This window comes from Schistocerca americana, chromosome 2, assembly GCF_021461395.2.
Source record: "Schistocerca americana isolate TAMUIC-IGC-003095 chromosome 2, iqSchAmer2.1, whole genome shotgun sequence".
Classification (NCBI taxonomy): Eukaryota; Metazoa; Arthropoda; class Insecta; order Orthoptera; family Acrididae; genus Schistocerca; species Schistocerca americana.
In genome coordinates this window covers 304268744-304284205 of record NC_060120.1, presented here as the reverse complement: position 1 = coordinate 304284205, position 15462 = coordinate 304268744, and the positions used below count along the sequence as shown (strand labels likewise).

Here is a 15462-nt window from a genome sequence, read left to right as displayed (position 1 = left end):
TTATACAACAAATTTATGTGGAACGAATAGTGTTACAGGTCACTGTCTCTAGAAGCCATATGAAGTAGATCAGACAATGCACAGAGAAACGAAAAAAATATTTTATATGACGACAAAAGGCGGTCATCTACGCTAAAAGAACAAACACACAGTTATAAACATTCCCTAGCACTAATTTCTTAGCTTATAGCTACTACATTGTTTCGAAATGACCTTTGTACTCTTCACACCGCACAGGCACTGATGTCATCAGAGATGAATTTAATGCCATTCTTTCTAGTTGTATTTAAAGGGACGATTAACTGTGAATCATTCAGACACTGATGAAACTGTATATCGAAGACGCACCTTGGAAACAAATAGTACATTCATCCACGCGAGTGTATACAACCAAAAATCTACTTCCAGGTGTGAGTTGATGGTTTTTTAGCCGGAGCCATTTTCTGTAACATTCTTCGAGTTTGACATACCATGACGAAGGCCACGTACGCTATTGACTAGGATTTCGGTTAATTTTACAGTATGGTGTGATCTACAGACGATTATTACGGAAATTGCAATCATACTTCGATTGAAAATTTCTATAATTCACTTATGTATTAATGACCTGTCGTCACGATAATTGTCCGCCCCGATAGCTGAGTGGTGAGCTCGGCGGTCTGTCACGCCAAGGGGCCCGGGTTCGATTCCCGGCTGGGTCTGAGATTTTCTCCGCTCAGGGACTGGGTGTTGTGTTGTCCTCATTATCATTTCATCATTATCAGTGGAAGGCAACGGGAAACCACCACTGGCATCATTTCCCCAGACGCTCATGCGGTGGACCTCTCTGGCGAGGCTTTACTCATGACAAGACCTGCCGTAAGGCACAAAGTTAAGTCACGATATATAGGGAAAAACCTTATAGCCCCACCACAGTTAATCTTAAACCACGTTTGCGGCCTTCCGACAGAATCATTCTTTCACCCCACGCACAAATATCTTGAGAACATATGTTAGACATCAGTCTGGCACAGGGTGGGGCAACAAAAGTGGCCCAGAGAACATAGTTCCAGAGCACAAGGAAACACAGCAGAGGAAATGAAATACGGTATTAACCTGACTATAGCTGGTTCTGAAGGTGACCACAATTCATGTCTTGGGACTTCTGGGCATTTGTCAGCAAGTTGCCGAAGGCGTATCGAAGCAGCACTGCTGGAATTGCTGCGATCTCATCCGAAATGTTCTGCCGCAGTTCTTGAAGACTACGAGAGACGTTGCGATACACCCTAGACTTGAGGGCTCCCCACACAAAGTAATCGCATACTGACAGATCAGAAGGCCAGGTTGGCCAGCTACGGCCGCGATCAGACTGACCGCTGCTAACACCTCTGTCAGACGTGGAGACTGTGTAAATGTGCTCCAAGATTCGGCAGGCTGAAAGGGCAGTTACTCCCTCCTGTTGGAAGTAATGTTGGCCTTTTCCTCATCCGTTAATACTGCCACAGATAGTTTCAAAATGCTGGAAATGTAACGCGCGGAAGTCAGCGTCTGATGAAAGAAGATGGGACACTGCACACCAAACACCAGCCTTCTAATCACGCAATAGTGTTTCGCAGAAGTTATGAGGATTCTCCGATGCCCAGAACCTGTGATTGTGTCAGTTGACATAACCACTCAGGTGAAACCAAGTTTCGTCCGACATAAAGAACAGAGCCATGTCCGTGCCATTCATTGTTGCTCAGTACACAGCCACTCACAAAACAGGAGGCGCTGTGGAGCGTCTGCTGGTTTTAATGCATCAATAAAAGACACTCGGTAAGGATGCATGTGCAGGTCCAGATGGAGTATTGAGCAGGACATTACACTTTTAAAAGCTATTAACGTTAGTTGACATTGCGGATTCGACTGATGCTAAATGAATATTATTTTAAAATTACGGGTGAGTGAGCGGGCCGCACAAGTAACCGATTTAGACCGCATCCGGCTCACAGGTCGTAGTTCGACGACCACCGCTCTACGGCTTATGCTTATGTATGCTGTATCACTGATCAAAGGTGTCTGTTACTGCTCATTAATAACAAGAATGAGACAAATACGAACATATCATTTTAATGTCCAACCGAGTGTGTCCAATATATACCATTCCATTTCTGATGTAAAATGAATTTCCAATGAAATACGGATCCAGGTAGCATCGTTATTCTCTGCTTTCGTCGACAACAGCACCCTGCGTCTGGCACTCAAATTATAGGCAATCTTTCTGACCGTGAAGTTACTCGCATTGCAGCACGGAAAGCGCTACGTTCAGTATTCCATGCTGATCCCCTTTTACCATCTACACGACGGGACAAATCAAAGTGACCAGACTAGTGTTTACGACTGGACGTGAATGCATGCATATAACCACACCTCGTGATGCATATACCATGTGTACACCCGCCACGTGGTCCACACCGGTTCAGAGTATAAGCTGCGCTGTGTCAGTGTGAGTGGAGCAGTGCAAGGGGACGATGATACTCACAGTGGAGCAAAGTGTTCGTTGCGCAAAGTTCCGTAACAACACTGTCGTGTACAGTTGTTTGATGAGAAGTTTAATGGTGTCAAAGTGCCAGCAAAGACTGCCACACAACATGAAACTTCCTGGCAAATTAAAACTGTGTACCGGACCGAGCCTAGAACTCGGGACCTTTGCGTTTCGTGGGCAAGTATCATCTGAGCTACCCTGGCACGACTCACGATCCGTCCTCACAGCTTCAATTCCGCCAGTACCTCGTCTCCTAACCTCCAAACCTCATCTCCTACCTTCCACAAGGTAGGAGACGAGGTACTGGCATAAATGAACCTGTGAGGAGGCGTCGTCAGTCGTGCTTGGGTAGCTCAGATGGTGTGGCTCCCCCAGTCGAAGGTTCGAGTCCTCCCTCGGGCATGGATGTGTGTGTTGTCCTTAGTGTAAGTTAGTTTAAGTTAGATTAAGTAGTGCGTAAGCTTAGGGAACTATGACCTCAGTAGTTTGGTCCCATAAGACTTTACCACAAAAAAAATGCCGGCACGGTAGCTCAGCGTGTTCGGTGAGAGGGCTGCTCGGCCTCTGTAATAAAAAAACTGAGTAAAGGAATCAATGATCAGCTCGAACGCATGTCTTCTGACGTCCGCAGGGTCAAACGCAACGAAAAAAAAAAAGATGGTAGAGCACTTGCCTGCGAAAGGCAAAGGTCCCGAGTTCGAGTCTCGGTCCGGCACAAAGTTTTAACCTGCTAGGAAGTTTCATATCAGCGCACACTCCGCTGCAGAGTGAAAATCGCATTCTGTAATGCCACACAACGTTTAGTCCGAAAATGGCATCAGACAGCATCTATTTTGAACAAGTCGGAAAACATTCCTAAACGTGGCCGCACACAGCAAGAAATGTGGCTGCATTTCACCAGAAAATGCTTCAAAGCCCTACCAAATCAATCCAATGCCTGTTGCAAAAGACCGGCATAACACGTCGATCATGCAGACGAGTATTCCTCCTGGACCTTCACATGCGTAACTACAGAGTGTCTGTTATTGACGCATTAAAAAGAAAAAAAGCAGATGCTCCTCACTGCCTCCAGTTTTGTGAATGGCTGTTCACTGAGTAACAATGAATGGCTTGGACATGGATCTGTTCTGTATGTCTGATGAAATCCGGTTTCGCCTGAGCTGTTATGTCATCTCACAGAATCAAAGGTTCTGGGCAGCGCAGAATCCCCATAACTTCCACAAAACACCATTGCATAATTAGAAGCCTGGGGTTTGGTGTGCAGTGTCTGTACACCGTCCCATCTTCTTTCATCAGAGGCTGACTTCGTCGCGTTACATTTACAACATTTTGAAACCATTTGTGGCAGTACTAACGGAGGAGGAAAAGGCCAACAGTTTCTCCCAACACGATGGAGTAACTGCCCTTTCAGCCTGCCGAATCTTGGAGCGCATTTACACAATCTTCATGGCTGACAGAGTTGTTAGCAGAAGTCGGTTTGGTCGCGGCCTAGCTGGCCACGCTGGTCTCTTGATCTGCCAGTATGCCATTACTTTGTGTGAGGAGCCCTCAAGCCTAAGATGTATTGCAGCAGAACATTTCCGATGAGATTGTAGCAATTCCAGCAGTGCAACTTTGATCCGCCTTCAGCAGTTTGCTGACAAGGGCCCAGAAGTGCCAATAGGTGAGCTATGGTCACTTTCAATGTCTGCTATAGTCAGGTTAGCACTGCATTTCCTTTCCTCTTCTGTGTTTCTTTGTGCTCTGGAACTCTGTTCTCGGGCCACTTTTGTTTGCCCCACCCTGTAGATAACTGCATCATGTGCTAAAATTCTGGGGTTACTATTAACATTGTCTGCATGGTCATTAATGTACAACGTGATCAGCAAGGGTAGCAAATGCACTTCCCTGGGGCACAGCTGAAGTTATTTCTGCATATATCGATGACTCTTCATCCAAGATAATATACTGCGTCCTCCCTACTAAGAAATCCTCAACCAGCCTGAAATTTAGTTTGATACGTCACTAGTTGAGGTATTCTGACATTGGCCTCTCAGTATATATATTGTTTACTATCGTTTCTTGTTAACAATATCAGCCTATTACCAAGAATTAGCAGCTTTCACTCAATTAATGCTGGGCAGAAATCCAATCTGCATTTGGATCGCACTTCTTTGACTCTTGTGCAGAAAGGTGTGCAGTATACTGCTGCATCCATTTCCGATAAGCTACAACAAGAATTCAAAAATCTTAGCAGTAATCCAAGCGCTTTCAAATGGAAAATGAAGAGTTTCCTCATGAGTCACTCCTTTTATTCTGTTGATGAGTTCCTTGAAAAATTAAGCTGATTCCTATATTATATTGTGGATTGCATTTACATAGACATTTTATTTTATTTCTTATTGCTTTTATGTCGTAATTTCGTGAACTGACACGTTCCATGACCTCGAAGATTTGCTCCTCAATTTGGACCTACGGGACTAGACGTGTAAAATAAAAGATAATTAAAAGTCATGTGATCGTACTTTTGGTAATAAGCGTAGGTGTGGTGCTGCATCAAACGCTTTTCGGAAATCAAGAAATAGCGTATCTACTTGACAGTCTTGATTCATGGCTTCAGGATGCAATGTGAGAAAAGTGCAGATATATAGACATGCAGACCGAACAAGAAATTAATTCTCCCTGTGAGATATCACGGTGGTACTGTAATGCCGCTTCTGGCCTTGACAATGGCGAGGAAGAGAGTCAACAACATTCTATGTGTATGCCGCATCCAGATGAGGTTACTCACTGATAATGAAGCACCAAATTACAGGGATGTCGACCGCTACGTTTCACCAGCTGTTCTACATATCCTCAGGCATTACGCATGGGTTCAAGGCTGAGTGATACACCGGACCATTCAGTATGAAATAGGACGGCATGGTGGCTGGGTGTTCGTCGCACCAGGAAAATATGCATGCAGCCCCATCTGCAAGGCTGTTGTCATCCTGGAAGAGGGGATCATTCATCCTGAAGACGCAGAAAAAAAGACAATGCTTGGTCATCGAGAATGATGAAGTTAACGTCTTTGTTCATGTTCGTGGTAATCCGAATAAGTGGACCCAAGTCATGGTACTAAATCAATCCGAAAATAAACAGAACTATCTGCAGCCTGAGCAGCATCCTCTACACAGTGCAGTCCAAAAGCCTCATTAAACCGTTAGCGCACTCGACGTGTTGAATAACTTATAAACGGTAAAACTGCGCGTCGTCGGAGCACACTACAAGTGTCAAGTCAGGTACTGTCAGTTTCTGGTTTTTGACCTACTGCACACATCAGATTTACGTGTCATTGTGAGAAATGGCCTTTTGTGAGGTACCCAATTCAAAATTGTCCGTTGCATACAACTACCTTCACGATGTTTGCATGGAAACTGGTTGACACTGACCTGCATTCATTGACAGCAGCATTTTTTGTCGGGATTGACAAGGAGTGACACACCTTTCCAGTCTAAATCGGTTAGAATATTTTTATGGTCACTGTTCTTAGGTTGTGTTACATGACAGCGAGTGGTACAACATTCCTTGCAGACACGCTGTGCTGTCTCGTTGAAACACCGAAAATAGGACAACTCCATTCACGGTGTGGTCATCGGTACGTCCACACACGATAGCCCCTTTCTACCATTCTGTCACGTCCCCATTTGACCCGTCTTACTGCACTGATTCCGTACAGTCGACTGTCACATACACACCGCTTCATTCTCCCGACTTACGTCAGCGATGGAGTCTCACGTGACGGCCTGCCAGAAGTTCTACGGCATCTACAATGCTCCAAAATGACCATTGTGCTCTTTCAAGGCGGTGACTAATATTCTGCCCGAGGAGCTTAACTATCAAACCATTTACATGACTCAGGCTGGGGCAAATAAAAGTGGCCCAGAGAACAGAGTTCTAGCATACAAAGAAACAAAGCAGAGGAAAGGAAATACAGTACTAACCTGACTATAGCAGATGAAGTGACGACCATTCATCTGTTGGCACTTTCTGGCTCTGGTCAGCAAGTTGCTGTCCGTCCCCGGTAGCTGAGTGGTCAGCGCGACAGACTGTCAATCCTAAGGGGCCGGGTTCGATTCCCGGCTGGTTTCTCCCCTCAGGGACTGGGTGTTGTGTTGTCCTAATCATCATCATTTCATCCCCATCGACGCGCAAGTCGCCGAAGTGGCGTCAAATCGAAAGACTTGCACCAGGCGAGCGGTCTACCCGACGGGAGGCCCTCGTCACACGCCATTATTATTATTATTAGCAAGTTGTTGAGGCGGATCAAGACTGGACTGCTGGAATTGCTGCAATCTCATCCGAAATGATCTGCTGCATTTCTTGAAGACTATGAGGGATGTACTGATACACTTTAGATTTGAGGGCTCCCGCGCAAAGTAACCGCAGACTGTCAGGTCAAGCGACCCGGGTGGCCAGCTAGGGCAGCGATCAGACTGAACTCTGCTAACAACTCTGTCAGGCGTGAAGATATGTAAATGTCCTCCAAGGTTCGGCCGGCTGTATAGGCAATTATTCCGCCCTGTTGGATATAACTGCCGGTCCTTTACTTCTCCGTTAATGCTGCCACAAATGGTTTCAAAATTGTAATCCCTCGTCCGGACTACTTTTGTTTACCCCATCCTGTACCTTGACCTGTCACTATCACTACCAATATTCGCACACAAAACTAGTGTTGCTATTAACAGTTGTATTCCTGCCTGCTATACCGTGCTGGACAGTTTCTCAAAGATGTCATCCCAAAATGACGACTACTCCGAAATGGTTTTATTGTGTGTTGGCGGATGTGACCTTCAACATAGTTCCGTAAGAAGAAACTCGGCAAGTCCCAGTTTTCCATTTGTACTTCCGCTGTTCGAGCAGGGTCCTCAAAGCTCACTGCAAGTAATCCAGTCAGCAGCGACAGTCGCTGCACACTTAATGCTGTCTGCAGTTATCGATGAACGTGCGAGTCATACGGACTGCGCCTTTAAAGAGTTAGCGAGAAACGGATCCTGCAGCGACCGTTGACCTCAAATGTCGACGTTGGCGATTGAAGAGGTGGCATTCACTGCACAGTATTCAGCACGTGTCGTGGGCTTTTCGACATTTCCTGTTTCCTAACATATCTGCCACCATACATAGTTCAGTCAAAGTCAGCTGCTTCATGTCTAAACTTGCTAAATGCGACCACAATATAAATATTAAGTTGAGTAAATTCCCCTCTATAAAAGTTTATGTAGACAGAATCAATGAAATATGTAAGCAAGCAAACAGTTAAGAGGCTAGATACGCATTGCATGCGCTAAGATATCACTGACGAAAAAAAAAGAAAAGAATAAATTTTCGAAATGCTTTCTTTACAAATGCTGAAAAATAAATTTTAGGTAGTCTTTCGGAACATTAGCTTGTCGAAAATGATTAAAGCCCCCCTTGATAAATAATTAAAAAATAATTTCTTTTTTAATTGGCATCTGAGAAGGACCTAATATAGCTCTTATCGTACATATAAGGTTTAATACATTTTAGAACAATATGCACATAGGATTTGATACAAGGCACATCAGCATATAATTACAGTAGAATCTTCTTAAAAGTTGAACTGCTCTTCTAACAAAAAGGCATACAAATGTCTTTCAAGCGTAGCAGTACGGTTACACATGTCAGCAAACGTTGTACATAGTAGGTGATTCGTAGCGCTGTATCTGTTCGCGGAGCCACAAAAGGTGTGGTTATGTAGTTGACATCCTCTCCTTTATCGCAGTCACACACTGAGGATGCGGCCAACACAGAACGATGTAGATGCTTCCTGTGAAAGAAGTGGTTGAAAGTGAGGCGCTTTATAGTGTTCGTGAGTCTTCAGAAGCATCGATTTTTCTCATACCGTAAGTTAGTAATCAGCAGCGAGTTTACTTTGGCATAACCTTTACCTTTATTCTCGGAGATGTCTTGCCATTCTGTGTCCCTTATCTCTCTGATTATTAGCCTGACAACGTTTAAAAAGTCTGTAGTTGGTAATTCCATGTGTTCCATCTCTCTGTAATGGATGGCTGCTTTATTTAGCTTGTCTACTGTTTCAGTGCCAGGATTGCCCCAGTGTGATTTTATCCAGCACAAGGTAACATCCTGATTCCTAATTACGACCTTTGATATCAGATTCGTTATGTCATATGCTATCGGATGGTTGGATTGTCCACTATCTAAGTGCCTCAGCAGATCTAGTATTGATCTGCAATCAGAAAGGATGACGAACTTACAACCTACGTGATTCTCAGCGTACAGAGTTGCTCGATATATAGCTAAAAGCTCAGCTGTTATAATTGTTAGTATACTGAATCTCATTCCATTATGACAGTTGCTATCCCCGTCAAAAATAAATGAACTTACTCGCAGATATGAATTAAACGGATATAGTACGAGGATAGTGTGAGGTTGGACTAAAACAAATTGGTGCACAACTTGCAATCGCCTCAAGCGCTAGTGGAGTGTAGTGTAGCATCAGCTTGGTTGATGGTCGTTGGTAAAACTTGGTGCAGTACATAATAACACTGAGGGGCTCGGCGAGTGTAAAGTTTCCATCAGCACCGACGGTGTCTCATGCTTTCACTTTATAAGACACCGTGGAACCGTTTAAAATTTAAACCTAGACATGGTCGCATGACAGAAATTGTACATTACCACTTCTACTCCACCGGTCATTCTACAGCTATCTACCTTCTTAAAAGATGTTGGCTATAGTGATACTCCTACTCCTGATTCGAGACCATCTTACATTAATCATCTTAGCCATGGATGTGGAGAAGGGGAATGGGGAAAGAAATTCAAGAATGATTGATGTGCTGTTGAAATAGAAATGCAGGACTCCTATAAAATCCAAGTCGTAGACGGCTAAAGCAACAATATTGACAGACAGTGTCTACTGATAATGTTTGACGTATGACAAAGTGAAACAGGTGAACTTTTTTAGAAACCATGTTACCATGACCATGTACTTTCTATCAGCGCTCACAGTATTCACAGGGCCTTATCTGCTTAAGCATATAGTATAATATAAAATACAGAATTGCAGAATGGCAGTATTTAGCAATGATTACAGCAGAACAATATGTTTTCTCACTGCAATATAGAAGAATGCACTGAAATGACATAAATGATAACTGACAATCAAACGAAACATCTCCAACATGAGCAACAGAGCTAACGACAAAGATGCAAAAGGAACTGAAGGAAATACTTGCAGGCATCTCGTGTCAATTAGAGGGTAAACTTCTACAGGTTCCGTAGTGACTGAGGTAATGTTTTATTAAGGTTAGGACTTCTTTTAGTCGTTTTGTTAGAATCTGTTTTTAGGTCTCGATGGGGCATTACCTAAATGTTACTGCTGAGTGTAGCTGCTCTTACAAACAGCAGTCCATACAAGCAAACCAATTGCGTCTTTACCTGTGGTTACTCATACTTTAGGTACTGGGGCTATGCACGGTTCTGTTTAAAAAGACCGGCCGCAGTGGCGGAGCGGTTCTAGGAGCTTCAGTCTGGAACCGAGAGACCGCTACGGTCGCAGGTTCGAATCCTGCCTCGGGCATGGATGTGTGTGATGTCCTTAGGTTAGTTAGGTTTAAGTAGTTCTAAGTTCTAGGGGACTGATGACCTCAGATGTTAAGTCCCAGAGTGCTCAGAGCCATTTGAACCATTTTGTTTAAAAAGAATAGTTTGATGTAATCATAGGGTCAAGCCGTGAACGTCTGCTTTCATGCCCCACAGCTAATTTGCTGCAAATAATAACCTGTAGCTGTAATGCTGCAGTCAAGTAGTCTATGCATTGGCTAGAATTTCGAGTGAATAAAATACACAGAAATATAAAATAAAAGATAACTGAATAATTTAATAAAAAGGGTTCTACTCTAACGTCTGTAATTGATGTATACGACAGAGAATAATGCTGGATAATGTGAATTCAAGAACTTTCCGTCTTCAGGCCACGAGTGGCCTACCGGTACCATCCGACCGCCGTGTCATCCTCATGGAGGATGCGGATAGGAGAGGCGTGAGGTCAGCACACCGCTCTCCCGGTCGTTATTATGGTATTCTTGACCGAAGCCGCTACTATTCGGTCGAGTAGCTCCTCAACAGGCATCACGAGGCTGAGTGCACCCCGTAAAATGGCAGCAGCGCATGGCGGCCTGGATGGCCACCCATCCAACTGCCGACCACGCCCGACAGTGCTTAACTTCGGTGATCTCACGGGAACCGGTGTAGCCACTGCGGCAAGGCCGTTGCCATATTAGGGTAAAGTACAGACAAAAAATACCCTTATCAAATGCAGTAAAGTTAAAGGTTCAGAGTACAACATGATGATTCACAAATTAACGCACTTGATACGAAGATACTCTGCCTATTCTCAGTTTCATAAATCAAATGGTGAAAGCCCTACTATGGAGCATATTCAGACCTAGCGAAACATAAAGTCCCCTCAGAAGTATGATAGCGACCGTTCACTGCCCAGGAACAATCACCTACATGACTGAATAGCACACGTTCCTTTACACAGGTCTTCCTTCTTCCACAACTCCACGCAAAATGTCCCGAATCGCTCCCTTGAGCTTTTGACTCGAAAAGCCCCCATTTCCATTTGACTCCAGTAGAGTTCCGCCACTGTCCAACTGTCATTGGCTGAAGGCCATCCCCACCGAAAATACATCACTCTACAGATATGATTTGATTTAACATGGCCACTTCCTGGAATAAACAACAACATTTAAATAAAGACATGTTATAAACATTCTTTCACACTCAGATAATTTACAATAATTATAAATAAAGGTTTTTCCGTAAAAATATATGCCAGAATTCTTGTGCAAGTGCGCTCATGTTAAATGACTGTAGATTATCGCTAAACATTATTTAAACAATCATTTATGCCTTTTTAACAGAAGTATCTTTCAGTTTTCTTTTCAGTTGTAGTTTCCGTCAACACATGCCATTGGCCGCTTTTAAATTAGCGCAGTTTTTTAATAGCACTTGCACTCAACATTTAAATGAAATTATTGGCAAAATAGTAAACTATTCATTAAATAAAAAACAAGTATAAAAAATGTGAAATACTCATGCTGCATTCATTTGCTGTGTAAAAATGGAGAATATGATGTTCTGACAAACATTTGCATAATGAAAAAGAGGTAAAAAAACTTCGTAAATCAATAAATAAAATAGATACAGATATGTAGCTTTCAGTGATAATAGCTGTAGTACAATGCTATCATCTGGGGTATCGTTTGTTGAAATCGTATGAAGGGATTAAAAGTTGTTAATTCAGAGGTTCTTTGTGTAAATGTTTATTCACTGTGAAATATTAAATCTGCAGTTTTAAAGACATTGAAATATAGTTGTGTCTTTTGATAAGCCGCAATTTTCGGAAATCGCAGGTGTATTCAGATTTTCACTAACATTTGACTGTGCGCTATTGTCGAATCTCAAATAACTGTAACTTTGTCATCTTTAAGTTTTTCTGACACTCCGCCATTTCCTGGAGCATCTTCTGCACAGAGTACCTGCGAATAACAGCTGTTGAAATTCCTAGCTTTGGGATTTTTCCCCACATCTGGTCTTCGCTAACGCACGTGGCTCTAGCGGAAATGGCAGCCCGTCCAGCCGCATTGTGCTATCGGCAGTAGGGCTGCACACCTTCACAAACAAATTCAACTTACATTGTACCAGTTCTAGGCGGCCGACTAGCTTCCCTACATACTCGTTACATTACATCGAGCTAAAATTCAGTTTGTATAGTAAGGGCACGTATAACGCCCATTCTATTAAGTATGTGGGCTAGTATGATATCCGTGTATAATATTATATGTAGTTGTAATTACCTCTCCAAATCTGTTCAGCAGTTGCCCATATAATTCCTCCACACTACGGTTTTGATTCCTCACAAGGTAAGCAACGTTGCAGAGGGAGAATCTCATCTAATGTTACAAACAAATGGGCTTGCTTTGGAAAATCACTAAAGATATACAATATTCATCAGAACAGTCAAAAACTTGATGGCCTACTCTCACAAACAGGAAACTGTGCTGGGAAAGGACAATAATACTTGACAAAGAGGGTAATACCATCTGATGCCCTGTGGTGACCTATGATAACAGTGGTGACACTTAGGGCTACTCACAAGAATTTCAGTTTCTACTAATAGAGTATTACAAAGAGGAATTGTTTGAAATGGACAGTTAGGTGCTGGTGCTACATGAGTTGTGCCATACAGAGAATGACAATGGCATCACCAGACTGTTTACAAGAGATGCATTTGCTGCTAACAGTGTATAACAAAGTTAATGTTGCTTCAGTATTACTGCATGCTATGATGATTTGCAAAGATCTAAAATCAATGCACATTTTTATTTTAAGATACTAGCTAACATTATCATAGAGTGCTTGATGCAGATGCTGATTTAGATTCTTCAGTGATACATCTCTTAGTTTTCCAGATGCACTGTAGGTCAATTGTGTGTTTGTTCCTTTTAGTAGTTCACAATCAAGTCACCTACTTATTTATGTAATTAAACTGATATTATGTTTATAAAGACATTATTATTGGCTTAATGTTAAAGACTAACCAGGAAAGAGAGGGAGAGAAGTTAAAAAAAAGAGAAATAAAAAGAAGGCCAAATTGCATCTCTAATAACATTATTAGAAGTACAGTTCTAATGACATAACCGTTGAGGAAAAGGTCAGCAAATATAAAAAGAGAGAGAAACTGAAAAAAATGACAAGTTTAAAAAAAAAGGCCAAGATGCGCATGACAGCTTTCGCTCTTGTTTCACAATATGTAATCAATGAGTGGTCCAAATCAATAAGTTATTTTGACCTTTAATCTTCAATATTTTACTGTTGGACAGTGTAACATTTTATTTAAATTTCCACACCATAAATTGAGTGTCCACTTATTATTCCAACCATTCTTTTCATGTTTCATGCTTGAATTGAAACACTTTCATTCCTAGATTATAATTTTCAAAGAGATTATTTTATCCCAGCGCCATGCATTATTGAGACAAACACAGGCAAGATTTTATACCATTTCTCATTGCACAGATAGATTTTTCAGGTTGTGACACAAACATCATCAACCTAATTTCTATGGTTATTGTAACAACTGGGAAAACACTGTGCTTAATATTTTCTAATGTGGATTACATTACCATAATTATTTTGCATTACTGGTGGAAGTTATAACTATGGCATAAAACACTAAGTATAGAGATTATCATGTTGACTGCTGTTTATTTAGGAATGTACCATGTGATGACCCCCCAAAAAAAGTTCATTCCATGAAATGACAGTATCTCAGGGATGTGTTGATCATATCAACAATACCTCTTAAACTATGAGACTGTAAATAAATTTGATTGCAGACAGCAGCACATAATCAGGTGATCATAAACTGTATGCTACCACCTTTCTCTCCCAGTTAGATGTTTTGTAACAAATGAGCTCTTTTTATACCTCTAGACTTTCACCTTATTCCTCTAAGTTTTATTTCACAGCACTACCACTGTTTAAAGATTTTTTATGGGAAAGTTAATTAATAATATCATTTGAAATTGTCTTTATGTTACATGCTCATATTTTATTTGGGTAATATTCCATTGTTTCTCATCTTTCAAAAACCTGGCTTACCTTTTCCTCTAATTTCTACAATTCACACCTTTCCCATTCTAACAATCCGAGGAGTTGATTCATAGTAAGTAGACTATATTTTCATCAGGTTTTGGGCAAAAAAGTAATCATCTAAGGGAAACATCATAACCAGGTATGTGGATCTATTAATAACATAAATTCAATAAGTATTTTTTTTCAAAAGCAGCACAAGTGGTGTACTCAACATAGACTATTACCAAATGAAAGAAAAATACATATAAATATTATGTCAAATGTGTCCAAATGAATGAAAAGTACATGTACATTTTATCTGCAGAAACAGCTTTACTTTCCAACAGTTGATGATGCAGTATTGCCACATTTCTAGTAATACTAATGAAGATATCTTATAACCATTATGGTGTTTGAAATTATGAGGAATCTACCTAGCTGAGTCTTCTGAACAACAGAATTATTTTTTGTCTTTTGGTGGTAACACAATAAGAAATAATAAAATTTCTACTATGAATTCATTCTTACGGATATTATGATGAACAACAGAAATCTAGAAATTTGTTTTTGACCCTTTCCAATATGTAAAATTGTGTCTAATGACAAAAACTACAAATAGATTTTATATCATTTCTAGAATTTAGAAGGTGCTCTAATTCAGGTGTAAAGATTTAAGACAAAATGTCAACAGATATAAAACTGCAAGTTACATATCTATAGAGCTTCTACAATAACCATCTATCCATCCATCCATCTATTCATTCATTCATCTAAATATGATCAACCTTTTCATGACCCTACAAAATACATGAGCTGCAATTATTTAAATTTTTTTAAATACCTGTTGTTCCATATTATTAAAGCAATAGTTTAAAGGTTTAAAAATTCAGCAACACTAGTCCACCAGCATACATTACACAGTAATCATCATGGGTTGTGCAAAAATATGTTTCACTCATGTGTATAACTATTAAACAACAATACCATTCATAACAGCAGAGATACAAGTTAAATAAAAAAGGAATAATGATTATCTTTGATGAGGGGGTACCTTTATTTGAGTGGGGTTGGAGATACATTCCCTTTTTATGAATATTAATTCTAAAATGAAATGACTTCTGTTTGTTTCAAATAAACTAGATCTAATAAAATAATACAATATACATCTAAAACATTGAGTGAATGGTATCATAAAAAACTACAATGTGCAAGAAAGATTCCCTGTCATCACACACTTAACACATATTTGACATTGTTTATATAGTTGCTGAAATTTGAGAGTGAAAGATATTTTGGAATCAGTTGAACCGTGTATA

The 15462-nt window shown here is 41.0% G+C and overlaps 1 protein-coding gene across 1 annotated transcript in view; it reads left to right on the top strand.

Moving 5' to 3' along the window:
- Positions 1–15462, top strand: part of LOC124593977 (zinc finger protein hangover-like) — an 86444-nt gene that overhangs the window by 47524 nt on the left and 23458 nt on the right. The window lies entirely within an intron of this gene.